Source organism: Procambarus clarkii, chromosome 18 (assembly GCF_040958095.1).
Source record: "Procambarus clarkii isolate CNS0578487 chromosome 18, FALCON_Pclarkii_2.0, whole genome shotgun sequence".
In the NCBI taxonomy this organism is placed as follows: Eukaryota; Metazoa; Arthropoda; class Malacostraca; order Decapoda; family Cambaridae; genus Procambarus; species Procambarus clarkii.
In genome coordinates, this window is record NC_091167.1 from 40,175,674 (window position 1) to 40,190,159 (window position 14,486).

The 14,486-nt window shown below is 37.7% G+C and overlaps 1 protein-coding gene and 1 long non-coding RNA gene across 4 annotated transcripts in view; one reads left to right on the forward strand and one right to left on the reverse strand.

Annotated features, from left to right (window-relative positions):
* LOC138365874 (uncharacterized) overlaps positions 1-9,635 on the reverse strand; it is a 471,205-nt gene extending 461,570 nt beyond the window's left edge. The window contains exons 1-5 of one of the 3 annotated variants that reach the window (XR_011229061.1): positions 9,442-9,635; positions 7,422-7,633; positions 2,845-2,971; positions 607-746; positions 34-117 (exon numbers count right to left, since the gene is read on the reverse strand). This is a non-coding gene — a long non-coding RNA (uncharacterized lncRNA). Of the gene's footprint in view, positions 1-33; positions 158-606; positions 747-2,844; positions 2,972-7,421; positions 7,634-9,441 lie in introns of all 3 variants that reach the window. The other 2 variants (XR_011229059.1, XR_011229060.1) reach the window with 2 other exon arrangements.
* Positions 9,636-14,076: 4,441 nt separating this feature from the next.
* mtTFB2 (mitochondrial transcription factor B2) overlaps positions 14,077-14,486 on the forward strand; it is a 28,571-nt gene continuing 28,161 nt past the window's right edge. The window contains exon 1 of the mRNA XM_069326518.1: positions 14,077-14,095. The gene's annotated coding sequence lies outside the window, so the exon portion shown is untranslated. The remainder of the gene's footprint in view (positions 14,096-14,486) is intronic.

Genomic DNA, 14,486 nt, shown 5'->3' on the forward strand with positions numbered 1-14,486 from the left:
AAGCTTTTTAATTAAATATTGTGCAATACTTACACTAAAACATTACAACCGGCTGAATTCTCTTTCTCGAATGACAAATGTTAAGCAGGTAGTGTCCTCGCTTGAAGTCCTCCACGGCTGCGAGTAGACTTTAATTTCAGCAATGAAGACAATGCAACTGCAAAATATTTGCTTTTTTAAATATTGTAATAAATTGACTCATCATGATGGTTAATTGATTGACTCATCATGATGGATGGATTAATGGTTAACTCATCGTCATAATACTGTGTCTTCCACAATTAAATACAACGCTCCCAAATCGAAAATATGAACAGTTGACATATGTCTGCTATGGTAATGACCGAAGATCGTCTGAACCCATCATTAACTCGCAACAAATCCAATGTAAGAACTTACTGGTTCTAAAGTCATTCACTGTATTTGAAAAAATGTAAATGACTAAATATTTTTACTTAGTAATTTTGTTCATGTTATTATTAGTAATGCTCATCACAAGCAAGTTAATAAAATATTTAATACTGTACACTTAAATATCATATGCATATATTGTTTTGATTACAAAATTTACACTTTATTGAATAAGATAAACTAAAGGACGCCTACCTATTATGTAGATTGTAGACCATAATGATGTTAACTGAACCAGTTAGCCCTCTAGAGTCCATCTGGATACTGGACTGGTATACCAACATGGGCGAGGCTGTCTATGTAGTCATTCATCCAGTTACTGACCGGACCAAATGCTGCTCAATATAAGTGACCAAATGAAACATACAACATCCACTGTGTCACACCAATAAATGTGTATATAACTCATAAATGATACACATTTAAATGAAAAATAATGCAAACACGACTAAACTGAAACGTTTTAAAAATTATGACGGTCATATAATAATAAAATTATTAGATACAATTATTAGATTGTACAATGTACATTAGATTATAGATACAATAAAGAAATCAATATAGAAATTATTCGAGTACAAGAAAGCAATCCAGTAACAAAATTATAAATCTGTAATTTAAACATTTAAATGATTAAGCTGAAAGAAAACTAGTATAAACATAATTTTAAATTAACAAACTGTATTGAGCAGAAAAACAATTCAACATGCATTAAGCTACAGGTAATAATACAAAAATTAATATGATTAATGGGGAAAAATTAATACAAAGCAATAAAACAAAATAAATTATGCTGAAAGGCAGACAATTATGAAAGGAAAAACATTAAAAGTTGTGGGAGGAAAAAATTAGTAGCTGAAAGTAAAAAAAAAATTAATATGCTGAAAAGATAATCATTTAAATTCTGTAAATTCTGAAAGATAAAAAATGGTATGCTGGAAGGGAGAAATTTTTATTCTGCAGGGAAAAAATTAATATGGTGTTAGAACAATTTAGAACAATTTAGCATTAATTAGGCCAAAGTAATAATGCAAAAATTAATACGCTTAACGGGCAAAAATTAATGCTAGGCAATAGAACAAAATAAATTATGCTGAAAAGTAAGACATTTAGCATGTTGAATGGAAAAACATTTAAGTTGTGGAAGGAAAAAAATTAGTAGCTGAAAGTACAAAAAATATAATATGGTGAAAAGAAAATCATTTAAATTCTGTAAAGAAAAAAATTGTATGCTTGAAGGGAAAAATTAGCATTCTGCAGGAAAAAAATTAATATGGTGTTAGGGAAAAAGCATACTATAAAAAATTATCCTGTACAAAAAAAAAATAACATCCTATACGGAAAGGAATCACAAAATTCGGTAATAGTAATGAAAACCATTACAAAACATTAACCTGTAGGGGAAATCTATTGATAAATGATTAGACTACATGGAAAGCATGTGCATAAATATTTAGGTTATACACAAAGCAATTGAAAAAATAAATAGGTTACATGCAAACCATTATAAAAATACAGGTGATTAGGTTATACGGAAATAATTATAAGGGAAATAAGCTGTAAAGAAAAATAACAATTATTAGCATTTTAATAAAACAATTAAAGTGCATAAAATATAATTTTGAAATGGTTAAACTGCTAGAAATAAATCTAGCCTCTATGGACACCAGAAGGGACATAGGATCCCAATCATGGCTACTGGGGAGGATAATCGCCATGACTAATTTGGAGGTAATTGTAGCCCCAAAAGTAACCTGGAGGTGAAGAGGTGCTCCATCGGTAGTCGAAGAGGAAAATAAACTTCCAAGGCTAGTAGAGTTGATGTAGCTCCGAAGCTTGCAGTGAAGTACCCTGCTGTGGTGAAATGCAGCAAACAAGGTTTGCTGCAGAATGAAGACTAGCCAGGGGAAGAGGACACCCCCTCCTCCCTGGCTAGCAGGGAATGGAGTCCCGCCGGGGTTAAGTACAACCATTAAGGCTGCCCAAGGCCAAGAGGGCCCCAAGGGCTATCCTGGAGTAGGTTAACACTCAACCCCACCAAGGCAAGGCTAGCCTAGAGAGGAGAGTACTTCCCCCTGGCTAGCAGGGATTGGTGTTCCGCCGGGGTCAAGTACAACCATTAAGGCTGCCCAAGGCCAAGAGGGCCCCAAGGGCTATCCTGGAGTAGGTTAACACTCAACCCCACCAAGGCTAGCCTAGGGAGGAGAGTACTTCCTTCCCCCTGGCTAGCAGCGATTGGTGTTCCGCCGGGGTCAAGTACAACCATTAAGGCTGCCCAAGGCCAAGAGGGCCTCAAGAGCTATCCTGGAGTAGGATAACACCCACCTCCACCAAGGCTATCCTAGGAGGTGAGAACAGCCAAGTCCCCTACCAGGAACAGCCTGACCAAAGAATGGGAATGAAGTTGCCCAAAATATAAATTTAAAAGCCTACCTGAGAGAAACATCCGTCAAGTCTTAAAAACAATATCAAGAAGCAGCATATCTTGCAGAGTTCGACCACCTCTTGCAGAGTTCGCTCACGTCTTTCACGGCTCAAGCAAGTCAGAAGAGTAAGCATTCTGGAAATAAATAAATATACTGTATATATACAATACTGTATATCCATTAAGAAAAAAGAAAGAGAGAAGACAGAAGAGAAAAAGGGAGAGGAGAGGAGGAAAGAGGACAGGAGAGATGAGTAAGGAGAAAGAGGAGAGGAGAGTATGGAGGAGAGAGAGGGATGAGAGGAGAGTATGGAGGAGAAAGAGGGATGAGAGGAGAGTATGGAGGAGAAAGAGAGGGATGAGAGGAGAGTATGGAGGAGAAAGAGGGATGAGAGGAGAGTAAAGAGAGAGAGGGATGAGAGGAGAGTAAGGAGAAAGAGGGATGAGAGGAGAGTAAGGAGAAAGAGGGATGAGGAAAGGGAAAGGAGAAAAAGGAGAGGAAATAAGAGGGATGAGAAATTATTATTAACATCTTTACTGACGAAGTTTAATTAAAATTTTGCCGAATCTGCGTAATTGAATTAGGCCTTATTAGAGTGAGGATGATGCTGGTATTCATTGTCACACAGGACAGAGAATCATACACTAGACAATAAAATTGAAGGCTGAAGCACATATATATCAGTTATAATCAACTACATTAGATTATAATGTTTCAATTTACAAATTTCTATTGCGCACTGACACACAAGGGCAGGGATAAAATTTATGAGATGAATAAAAAGTAGAAAAGAGGAAATAAGATAAAGAAGTTATGAGATAAAGGAGAGGAAGGAGTAGAGTGGGGACAAAGAAGAGGAGATGAAAGATAGGGAGTGGATATAGGAGGCAAAAGAGGATAAAGTAGAAAAATTGAAAGGAGAGTAAAGGGGAGAAATAGAGAGGACTGAGAGAAGAGGGAGGACAGAAATTAATAGATAAGAGAGAAAAGAGGGTAAGGAGGAGACGAGAAGAGGAAAAAGGGTGATGGTACGGACACAATAAGAGGAAAAAGGTCGACAAAAAGAGATACGAGAACGGAAGATAAGAAAGAGCTGAGAAATATTAGAGGAAAGAGGGAGAGGATAAGACTTGAAGAGAAAAGAGGGAGAGAGAAGAGAAACTAGGGACAGGAAGAGGTGGGGTGAGAAAAGATGCGAGAAGTGAGATATGAGTTGAGAGAGGAGACAGAAGAGAGATGAGATGAGAGAAAAGGAGAAGAGAAAAATGAGGGAGGGGAAAGCGAGTGAGGGAAAGGAAAGCATGGGAGAAGAGACGAGTGAGATATGAGTGGAGAGTAAAAGAGGACTGAGCTGTGAATGGAGAGGAAAGGAGAAGATTGGAGAAAGGAGAATAGCAAGAGAGGAGTGAAAGACGAATGAAAAGAGTGAAATGAGAGGAATGGGGAGAACGGAAAGGACGGGAGGAGAAGAGTGACATGAGGTGAGAAAACTGAAAGATATGAATAGGGAGAAGAGGAAAGGAAAGAAGGAGCAAAGGAGAAAGAAAGGAAGAACGAAGAAAGGAGAACGAGGGAGAAGATGAAGGTGAGAGAAAGGACGGGAGACGAGAATGTGGAGTAAAGATAAAGGAGAGGAGACGAATGAGAGATGAATGGAGAGAGGATAGAAGAGACGGGAGAAGGAAATAAGTAAGAGTGGAAAGGAGTGGTAAGGAGAAAAGAGTAAAAGGGAGGCGAAAAAGGAGTAAGAGAAAAGAGGAAAGGAGAGGGAGGAAAAAAGAAAAGGAGGGCAGAAATAACCAGAGGGAGGATATAGGAGGAAAGCAGAGGAGTGAGAAGAGGGAGGAGAAAGGAATGAAGGGGAGACGAGGAGTGACAAAAGAGAATGAAGGGAGAATAGAGTAAGGTGGAGAGATATGAATAGGGAAAGAAGGAAAGGAAAGAGAGCAAAGAAAAAGGGAGGGAAAAGAGGAAGAGGGGAGAGAAGAAACGAGAGGGAGAGAGAGGGAGAGAGAAAGGACAGGAGATGAAACACAAAGGAATGGAGTGAAGAGACTGGGAGAAGAGAGGGGAAGAAGTGGTGATTGAGAGAAGAGATGTAGGAGGGGAGAGGAAAAATGAAGGGAACGAGAGGAGAGGAAGAGGGTAGAAAAGAGGACAGGAGAGAGAAGGGAGAGGAGATGGAAGAGAAGTGAAGAATAGAGAAGACAGGGAAGACAGGGAAGAGAGGAAAAAGTGCAAAAGCGTGGCACGTTACATATTGAAGTCATGTATATATATATATGAGAAGGCACATTACTGAAGTCACATGTATATGAAAAGGCACGTTACTTAAATCACATATATGACAAGACACATAACTGAAGTCATATATATGAGAAGGCACGTTACTTAAGTCACATGACAAGGCACGTTACTTAGTCACATGACAAGGCACGTTACTTAAGTCATGTGAGAAAACGCGTTACTTAAGTCACATGTACATGAGAAGGCACGTTAATGAAGTCACATGTATATGAGAAGGCACGTTACTTAAATCACATATATGACAAGGCACATTACTGGTCACATGCATGAGAAAGCACGTTACTGAAGTCACATGTATATGAGAAGGCACGTTACTGAAGTCACATGTATATGAGAAGGCACGTTACTGAAGTCACATGTATATGAGAAGGCACGTTACTGAAGTCACATGTATATGAGAAGGCACGTTACTTAAGTCACATTTGACAAGACACGTTACTGAAGTCACATGTATGAGAAGGCACGTTACTAGTCACATGTATGAGAAGGTCTGTTACTTAAGTCACATGTATATGAGAAGGCAAGTTATTTAAGTCACATGTATGAGAAGGCACGTTACGTAAGTCATATATGACAAGATACGCTACTGAAGTCACATGAGAAATTACATATATGACAAGGCACGTTACTGAAGTCACATGTATGAGAAGGTACTTCAGTCATATATAACAAGGCATGTTACTGAAGTCACGTGTATGAGAATACGTTACTTAAGTCACATATATATGAGAAGGCATGTTACTGAAGTCACATGTATATGAAAAGGCACGTTACTTGAAACACACATGACGGCACATTACTGTAGTCACATGTATATGAGAAGGCACGTTACTGAAGTCACATGTATGGAAAGGTACGTTACTGAAGTCTCATGTATGAGAAGGCACGTTACTGAAGTCACATGTATGAGAAGGCACGTTATTGAAGTCTGGTGTATATGACAAGGCACGTTACTGAAGTCACATGTATAAGAAGGTACGTTACTGGTCTTATGTATGAGAAGGCACGTTACTAAAGTCACATGAAAAGAAGGCACGTTACTGAAGTCACATGTAAGAGAAGGCACGTTACTGAAGTCATGTATGAGACGGCACGTTACTGAAGTCATGTATATGAGACGGCACGTTACTGAAGTCACATGTATGAGACGGCACGTTACTAAAGTCACATGTATATGAGAAGGTAAGTTATTTAAGTCACATGTATGAGAAGGCACGTTACGTAAGTCACATATGACAAGACGCTACTGAAGTCACATGTATGAGGTCCTTCAGTCATATATGACAAGGCACGTTACTGAAGTCACGTGTATGAGAATACGTTACTTAAGTCATATATGAGAAGGCATGTTACTGAAGTCACGTGTATATGAGAAGGCACGTTACTGAAGTCACATGTATGGGAAGGTACGTTACTGAAGTCTCATGTATGGGAAGGTACGTTACTGAAGTCTCATGTATGAGAAGACACGTTACTGAAGTTACATGCATATGACAAGGAAAGTTACTGCAATCACATGTATATGACAAGGCACGTTACTGAAGTCACATGTATATGAGAAGGCACGTTACTGAAGTCACATGTATATGATAAGGAACGTTACTGAAGTCACGTGTATGAGACGGCACGTTACTGAAGTCACGTGTATGAGACGGCACGTTACTGAAGTCACATGTATGAGACGGCACGTTACTGAAGTCACGTGTATATGAGAAGGCACGTTACTGAAGTCGCATGTATATGAGAAGGCACGTTACTAGTCACATATGAGAAGGCACGTTACTGAAGTCATGTATATGAGAAGGCACGTTACTGACGTCACATGTATATGGGAATGCACGTTACTTACTTACATATGCTACTTAATAAATGTCAAGGCACGTTACTGAAGTCACTTGTATGAGACGTTACTGAAGTCGCATATATATATATGAGAAGGCACGATACTTACTGAAGTCCCATGGAACGTGGCTTTACCATAGTTAAATTATACAATGTCAAATACATAAAATAATATCCTGCCGTAAATCACACAGGTGCGTGGAAAAAGTTAATATAGTCATCAAAAATGGCTGATCTGGGCTGGATAGGGGAAAAGCGCCCTCACCAGAAGACCCGGTTGCTAAAATCTCCTAATTTCAAAGATTTGTATATAAATCTTGGCAGTGATGCCTTCGGCTTTTCAATACTCGCTCTGAATGACCTTCTGGTAGTACTGATAGCGTCAATTAATTGGTTAAATCACGACAAACCGAGAAATAACGTAATAGTCCTTACCTGGGTTCGCTGCCACGTCTTCCCCCTTCGAGAGCCCCCGGGCAAGTAAAGGATGCCGCGCGCCGACCCCTCGAGCCAACCTCCTATTGGTCGACGGCCGAAGCTCAAGTAACGCGGATGTAAGGCGTACTCTGATTGGCTATAACCAGGGCGCTGGCTCCTTGCTGTTGGCTGGTTTTGGATGTTCTTGGCGCGAATTCACATATATTCTGCTGAAATGTGCCATTGCTATTAGACTTTCTTTTAATTTACTTTCTCGATGGATGAAGAAATCGGTAATTTACCGTATAATGTAATTATACTGTTAGGGTTGTCATCTCAAGGCAGTCAGCTTCACATGAGAAAACGTTACTTAAGTCACATGTACATGAGAAGGCACGTTACTGAAGTCAAATGTATATGAGAAGGCACGTTACTTAAATCACATATGACAAGGCACATTACTGAAGTCACATGTATGAGAAAGCACGTTACTGAAGTCACATGTATATGAGAAGGCACGTTACTCAAGTCACATGTATATGAGAAGGCACGTTACTTAAGTCATATATATTTTATATATATTATATATATAAAATATATATATTATATATATAAAATATATATATATTATATATATATATATATATATATATATATATATATATATATATATATATATATATATGTATATATATGATATACATACATTAATATACATATATACATATATGTATATATATATTATATATATATATATATATATACATATATATATAATATATATATATATATGACAAGGTACGTTACTGAAGTCACATGTATATGAGAAGGCACATTACTGAAATCCCATGTATGAGAAGGCACTTTACTTAAGTCACATATGACAGCACGTTACTGAAGTCACATGTATATGAGATGGTAAGTTGTTTAAGTCACATGTATGAGAAGGCACGTTACGTAAGTCACATATGACAAGACACGCTACTGAAGTCACATATATGAGGTCCTTCAGTCATATGACAAGGAACGTTACTGAAGTCACGTGTATGAGAATACGTTACTTGTCACATATATATGAGAAGGCATGTTACTGAAGTCACATGTATGAGAAGGCACGTTACTGAAGTCACATGTATGGGAAGGTACGTTACTGAAGTCTCCTGTATGAGAAGGCACGTTACTGAAGTTACATGTATATGACAAGGAAAGTTACTGAAGTCACATGTATGACAAGGAAAGTTACTGAAGTCACATGTATATGACAAGGCACGTTACTGAAGTCACATGTATGAGAAGGCACGTTACTGAAGTCACATGTATATGACAAGGAACGTTACTGAAGTCACATGTATGAGACGGCACGTTACTGAAGTCATGTATAAGACGGCACGTTACTGAAGTCACATGTATGAGACGGCACGTTACTGAAGTCACATGTATATGAGAAGGCACGTTACTGAAGTCGCATGTATATAAGGCACGTTACTGAAGTCACTTGTATATGAGAAGGCACGTTACTAGTCACATATGAGAAGGCACGTTACTGAAGTCATGTATATGAGAAGGCACGTTACTGACGTCACATGTATATGGGAATGCACGTTACTTACTTACATATGCTACTTAATAAATGTCAAGGCACGTTACTGAAGTCACTTGTATGAGACGTTACTGAAGTCGCATATATATAAATGAGAAGGCACGATACTTACTGAAGTCCCATGGAACGTGGCTTTACCATAGTTAAATTATACAATGTCAAATACATAAAATAATATCCTGCCGTAAATCACACAGGTGCGTGGAAAAAGTTAATATAGTCATCAAAAATGGCTGATCTGGGCTGGATAGGGGAAAAGCGCCCTCGCCAGAAGACCCGGTTGCTAAAATCTCCTAATTTCAAAGATTTGTATATAAATCTTGGCAGTGATGCCTTCGGCTTTTCAATACTCGCTCTGAATGACCTTCTGGTAGTACTGATAGCGTCAATTAATTGGTTAAATCACGACAAACCGAGAAATAACGTAATAGTCCTTACCTGGGTTCGCTGCCACGTCTTCCCCCTTCGAGAGCCCCCGGGCAAGTAAAGGATGCCGCGCGCCGACCCCTCGAGCCAACCTCCTATTGGTCGACGGCCGAAGCTCAAGTAACGCGGATGTAAGGCGTACTCTGATTGGCTATAACCAGGGCGCTGGCTCCTTGCTGTTGGCTGGTTTTGGATGTTCTTGGCGCGAATTCAGAGAGGGATGTATTCTCTGCTGAAATGTGCCATTGCTATTAGATTTTCTTTTAATTTGCGGTTTATATAGATGCAGAAATCGGTAATTTTCCGCATAATGTAATTATACTGTTAGGGTTGTCATCTCAAGGCAGTCAGCTTCGTCCACTGGGTATTTTTTTCACTAACAGAAATAAATTAAATAATAATGAAGAAAAATGCGGGATAGGGAACGGGGAAAAATGGCGATAGAAGTAGGAGCCGGCTCTCACCCAAACCCTATACAAATTAACGGCCTAACCAACAAGGTTACACCGAGAGCTGGTATACCCCCATATATAAACTTGTTGGTTATCAGTAAGCTAGTGTCACGGCCTTAATAACTTTTATGCAGGTAGATGATAGACCTTAAGCCACCACCAAACCAAACCAAACCTCACCTAACCAATGCTAATCTAACCAATATATTTATTATTTTACAAGACCATCCAGTCGAGTTTTTTACAGAGACATTGATATTCGTGTACTCAGGTTTACTTGTAAGTTCAAGGCCTAAATATATGAAGGCCTAAAAGTAAAGTCTAAGATATGAATTTACTTCTATATTTGCACAAGAGTTATCATAATTCTAATTATTGGGTACACAAATAAGCATATTTTTTTATGTAGTTCTCATATATATAATATATAGTAAGCTAGATTTAGTATAGCGGGCATCAGTAGTCGGAAATGACTAGGCTATGTGTAGCAGTGGGCGGCCATAAAATGACAGCGCTTCCTGCCCTCCCTGTTGCGTAATTTCTAGAACAATATATATGTATATCCTGAGCAAGGCGAGACAGATGGGCAAGTCTCCTTACACCTGCTGCCTCTCTTCACTTAACAGGATATAGGCACTTGGGTGCTAGTCGACTATTGTGGGTCGCATCCTGACAAATTTCCAACATACAAATAAACCATGTGTGATATGTGGCGTGGAAAGATTCTAGAAGGCACAAAGAATATTTTATCTGCAGACCTCACATTTAATTATATATTAGCTAGTTACAAACTGCTTGCACTACAACGGATATGAATAACAATATACTGTATAGAATAATAAAAATATATATAATATTTCACTAATAATATACTAATAGTACTAGGGTACTTCTAGACAAAGTAATAATGCAATGTTTCACATATTGACTCTCCAATATGGGTAGTCTTCATGTATTTTACAGTCCATACGTATATATATATATTTATATATATATATATATATATATATATATATATATATATATATATATATATATATATATATATATATATATATATATATATATATATATATATATATATATATATATGCAGATGACGATCAGGTACAAGTGACAGGATGAACAACCCAGCGGCTTTTCTTCCTATTGGGGAGTGTTGTACATTCTGCTATGGCGGTATGTTCACTCACAAGATGAGTGGCGCTGCCCAATAAACTCGCCCCTCGGGGCAAAATTTAAAAAATTTAAATCACGAAACACTGATCATTTGTATGCGGAAAATCCACAGAGATATGGATAAAACTTTCATCTCTCTCTTCTCATATATATGAGAAGGCACGTTACTTACTAGTCCCATATATATATATGAGAAGGCACGTTACTTACTAGTCCCATATATATATATATATATATATATATATATATATATATATATATATATATATATATATATATATATATGAGAAGGCACGTTACTTACTAGTCCCATGTATACATGAGAAGCCACGCTACTCACTAAAGTCACATGTATATGAGAAGGCATGCTACTCACTAAAGTCACATGTATATGAGAAGGCACGTTACCTACTTAAGTCCCATGTATATATATATATATATATATATATATATATATATATATATATATATATATATATATATATATATATATATATATATTGTGACAATAATCTCCTTCAAGAGATTGAGCCTGCTCTTCCCTTCATAATTACGTCGTCACAATTATATAAAAGACTATGGAAGAAATGTCAAACAACGACAACAACACCAGCACCAGCAAGGCTTGCCAGGGTGAGCAGAAACGTATGCATCCAGCCACCTGTTCGAACTCCAACCACCAAACTACCCGTTGATCGCTACGGCTCCGCTGATTGGTCGCCGGTCTGGCTGCACCTGCACTCGCCCCCCAATACTACCTGATGTCTGGGGTCGCCCCAACATCAGTCCTCAGAATGTTCCGTGCTTTCGTAGCCAGCACTCCTCCCAGCTAGACGTTAGCGTGTACTGAGAGAGGTGGTGGCTTTAAGCCAATATTCCAGCACCTCCCACTAAACTTTTGTTGCACTTCTTGTTATTTTGACTTAACGTAACTTTTCATTGTGTCATTTAAGTATTCTTATTATTTTGATTCATTGATTTTATTATAAGAATTTGTTTGTGCATTATTTTCATGTTTTGATTTATTTAACGTAATTAAAATTTCATTGTTAAAGTTTACTTGTGTTTTGTGTGTCTTCTCCTTACCTTACCACAGACGAAGTTCCAGTTTTTCTATTTTTTTTTATAACTATGTGACGAGGCCATACCCCTAGCCTTAAACAGCCGAACACCAACGCGTTACCGTCACATATATATATATATATATTACCGTTACTAATATATTATATATTACCGTTATATATATATATATATATATATATATATATATATATATATATATATATATATGAGAAGGCACTATAATTCCTCAAGTCACATATATATATAACTATATATATATATGAGAAGGGATGTTACTGTCCTATGTATATATGGGAGAAGGCATGTTACTAACTAAAGTCCCATATATATATATATATATATATATATATGAGAAGGCACGTTACTTACTGAAGTCTCATGTATATATGAGAAAGCACGTTACTTAAGTTACATGTATATATATTAAAAAGCACGTTACTCACTCAAATCCCATGGAACGTGGCTTTATCATATATAAGTAAATTACATGTGACTAGTAAGTAACGTGCCTTCTCATATACATGTGACTAGTAAGTAACGTGCCTTCTCATATACATGTGACTAGTAAGTAACGTGCCTTCTCATATACATGTGACTAGTAAGCAACATGCCTTCTTATATATACATGTGACTAGTAAGTAACGTGCCTTCTCATATACATGTGACTAGTAAGTAACGTGCCTTCTCATATACATGTGACTAGTAAGTAACGTGCCTTCTCATATACATGTGACTAGTAAGCAACACGCCTTCTTATATATACATGTGACTAGTAAGTAACGTGCCTTCTCATATATACATGTGATTAGTAAGTAACGTGCCTTCTCATATATACATGTGACTAGTAAGTAACGGGCCTTCTCATATACATGTGACTAGTAAGTAACATGCCTTCTCATATACATGTGACTGTAGTAAGTAACAGGCCTTCTCATATACATGTGACTAGTAAGTAACGGGCCTTCTCATATACATGTGACTAGTAAGTAACGTGCCTTCTCATATACATGTGACTAGTAAGTAACGTGCCTTCTCATATACATGTGACTAGTATGTAACGGGCCTTCTCATACACATGTGACTAGTAAGTAACGTGCCTTCTCATATACATGTGACTAGTAAGTAACGTGCCTTCTCATATACATGTGACTAGTAAGTAACGTGCCTTTTCATAAACATGTGACTAGTAACTAACGTGCTTTCTCATATATACATGTGACTAGTAAGTAACGATCCTTCTCATATACATGTGACTAGTAAGTAACGTGCCTTCTCATATACATGTGACTAGTAAGTAACGTGCCTTCTCATATACATGTAACAAACTAGGCTGTTGTAAGAATTATTCCAGAAGTTAGAGTAGGGACCTGACCTCTCAACAACGCCCAGGACCCCCAGGGGAATTCGCGGTGGAAATAACCGACGCTTTGTTCATAGCTGCGTATAATGAATCATCCTATAGTATTCAGTAATTTAGAGAAATTAGCCTTTATTCATTTTGCATTAAAATTGTATTGTATAATAGTACTGGATACAATATCAAGAGTATTCTAATTATTGAGTTTGTCACCATCAGTGACGTCACGAATCAGATCTAACTTGTAAGGCGGAGTGACCGGCGGTCATAGGTCAGCAGGGTTGACATGTCTATTATTTCTCAAAGTTCAATTAACCATTTTGGGGATCGGGAACAGCTCTGCCGTAGATGTTTGTGTAATTTAATTTCGGTAAAATAATTCAACCAGTCTGGATCAATTAAGTACAACAGGTTAATTGTTATAACTTAACCTTGCTAAAGTAACTGGGTAAGCGATGCGGAACAATACAATGTTCTAGTCTGGGCTAGATCAGACGAGGACAGATCAGTGTGATCTGCAGAGCAGCTGGGATAGGACAAACATCTTACCTCTCCCCAAGACCAGCCCAACATCTTTAGCTGGTAAAACATAGAGGTATAGTTGCTATTGTTATGTATAGAAATAGTCTCATTTGCCATTCAGGTCAAGTAGGAAGTGTTAAAGTGACAGGGAGTGAACATATTTAGATTTTTGTTTTAGTTTTCTTTTAATAAATTAAAATTGTTAGTATTTTGCATTTTTATTATTTTCCATGTGTTTTATGTGTATACTTGTCCTGGTCACGTGGTCTACACGAGGCAGAGTTGGATTGGGCGCCGATTCTAACATCGATTCTAACATCGAATCATTCCCGTGTAATTAATTTCACACTCTTAAGTTTCCACGGTCATCGAGTGGGGATCAAGCCCCAAGGTTGATTAATTAGCGTGATCGATCCAGACCTCGATCATTGCTCTGTGTTGCTGGTCTGGTGGTGGCAGCGTAG